We start from the raw sequence: 2995 nt of genomic DNA, 5'->3' as shown, positions 1-2995 counted from the left end.
GTCGCTGCCTCGGAAACTTACGAACACTTGATGCTGCGGTGGAGCTGTGCCCTTCACGGCCAATGCCTTATCTTGGTTCATTCTATACTCTTGTGTTTTCGGTAGCAAAATAGAAACGGTCTCGGCCCTCACTCGTTATTTATCCTAAATTGTAATGTTGAATATTCAATTGTTACATATTTCTAATCAATTTTAGATAGAATGAAAGTTGCACGATCTGGCGTCAGTATTCAAACCATTAAGGTAAGGTTGATTTTTCTTACATTTTAAAATTGACTTTTACAAATCTATTATGATCTCTAGTTAGGTAAGGTACGCGTAACTTCATTTTTCTTGCGCATAACATTTTATTAACCTCAGTAGTCAAATTTAATGATATATATATGATCAGGGAAAACTAGATGTCACGCTAACTACAATTTAAAATATGTTCGGATAATTGGAAACCTGTTGTGAAACACTTAGTGGACTCTATAGACCGGCCCGTATATTATCCATGGAGTCTCGGTCCATCGGCCATACTCAGTCCGCACACCTTCGGTCCATGAGCCGAAGCCTTACTCGGCCATTACTTCTTTATGTCGGTTTAAGCTTTAGCCTTGTATTCTACTATATATATGCATGTAACCTCGGGATTAATCAATAAGAATAACAAGAGCTTTATCCCTAAACTCTATATTCATAACACGTTATCAGCACGATAGGCTCAAACCCTAAAAACCCTAAGGCAGCCGCCGATCTCTTCTTCTTCCCTAAAACCCTAAACTGCCTCTTGTTCTTCATCTCCTTCGAGATCTTCTCTTGGTCTCGAAGTTCTTTCTGTTGATACACGAGCATCCTTAGCTCGTGATCGAGATCTTCTCAAAACCTTATCGAGGTTTGTGGTTACTTGGTTCGGGGGTGAGTTCGCGCGCAAGGAGCTGTTCGCGGGAAGCAGTTCTTGTTCGCGGGAAGCAGTTCGAGTTCGCGGGAAGCAGTTCGTTCGTGGAAGCTGTTCGAGGTTTGAGGTTTGTGATATATCTGAGGTCTTTAGCTCCCAGATCATATCCGGTCAGAATCCTTGTGGTGTTAAGGTAAACAATATCGAACCCTCTCAAAACCCTATGACCGAATTGAACCTTAAAACTATCGGACCCTAAAACATCCAAGTACACAATCTAACAAAGTTTAAATTCCCTAAATCCTAAGACTTAAAATCGGATTGTTAGGTTGTTAGATTGATTGATAATTGCACCAAACTTTGTCAAGCTTAAAATCGGAATTGATTGTTTAAAGTTGCTTGAATTGTTATGTTGCATAAGAACCTAGAACTATATTGTTAGGATCATAAGATAGAATTTGATCAAGCTGTTCTAGGATGATAAACTTGGATTGATTCATGCATAATATTGAAATCGAAATTGCTTAAAGGTTGAATTAATTGGCTGCATGAACTAGTTTTGTGATCTAGGATTGAATCCGATCAAAAGAAAATTTTGTTAATTTTCCATAATCATGAAAACATATATTTTCGGAATTAAAAATATTAGGATAAGTTCCTAAATTAATTTAGCAATTATCCAAAGTCTTAAAAGATTAAATCCTAGACTAAATAGAAAACTTAAGAAAAAGGAAATCCTATCTAAAATTGTTGCATGCCTAAACTATTTGCTTTTGTTGCATGCATGAATTTAAACCATAAACCAAATTTGGCAAGGCATGGTTCGATCTTAAATATCGCATGGCCTAAGGCATGGTTCGGTCTCAAATACCGCATGTCCTATTGATTGAAGGCATGGTTCGATCTTAAATATCGCATGGCCTAAGGCATGGTTCGGTCTCAAATACCGCATGTCCTATTGATTGAAGGCATGGTTCGATCTTAAATATCGCATGGCCTAAGGCATGGTTCGGTCTCAAATACCGCATGTCCTATTGATTGAAGGCATGGTTCGATCTTAAATATCGCATGGCCTAAGGCATGGTTCGGTCTCAAATACCGCATGTCCTATTGATTGAAGGCATGGTTCGATCTTAAATATCGCATGGCCTAAGGCATGGTTCGGTCTCAAATACCGCATGTCCTATTGATTGAAGGCATGGTTCGATCTTAAATATCGCATGGCCTAAGGCATGGTTCGGTCTCAAATACCGCATGTCCTATTGATTGAATGCATGGTTCGATCTCAAATATCGCATGCTAATATTCGGATGTCTATTTCTGTTGTGCGCAGATGGCAAGCCTTAAGAGCCTAGACTATGCTAGCCTAAGTGCTTTTGGTGAAAACTACTTGACTTGGGCATTGGACACCAAGATCAGCCTGAGAGCAAAAGGTCTATACGAATGCATTGAGAGTGACAATAAGTGTTCCGAAGAGGACAAGTGTAAGGCGTGTTTTTATATACGTCATCATATGGATATAAGCCTAAAAGAGCAGTACCTTACTATTGAAGATCCTCTTGAACTTTGGACAGAGTTGAAAGACAGATATGGGTACAAACAGATTGTACTCCTACCAAAGGCTCAAGAGGATTGGAGAACCCTAAGGATCCAGGATTTCAAATCCTTGGACGAGTACCACTTAGAGCTATTCACGATAGCATCAAAGTTGAAGTTATGTGGTCTCAAGGTTACTGATGAGGACTTGATAGAGAAGACACTCTCAACCTTTCACACTAATGACAAACTGCTCCAGCAGCGAATTCGTGAAAGGAATTTTCAGACATTTGCAAGTCTCTTCTCTTGCTTGTACGAGCAAGAAATCTTGAAGAAAAACCCAGAAGCCAACTTGGTGCATCTCGATGATGAAGGAGACTTCGATCATGAGAATGATGACTCCCTAGAGACTTCCGATCTCCTTAAAGAGGATGAATGAATTTTTGGTTTTATTTTGGTTTAAAACTATGCTTTCATGCTTTGATGTATTGGATAATTGATTTGGTTTAAATTCAAGGATTTATTTTATAAATTATTTGCCTTATTAAATTAAAACACAAATGTTGTTTTATATAGAAA

Source organism: Camelina sativa, chromosome 2, assembly GCF_000633955.1.
Source record: "Camelina sativa cultivar DH55 chromosome 2, Cs, whole genome shotgun sequence".
Lineage (NCBI taxonomy): Eukaryota > Viridiplantae > Streptophyta > Magnoliopsida > Brassicales > Brassicaceae > Camelina > Camelina sativa.
Note: the sequence above shows the minus strand (reverse complement) of the source record.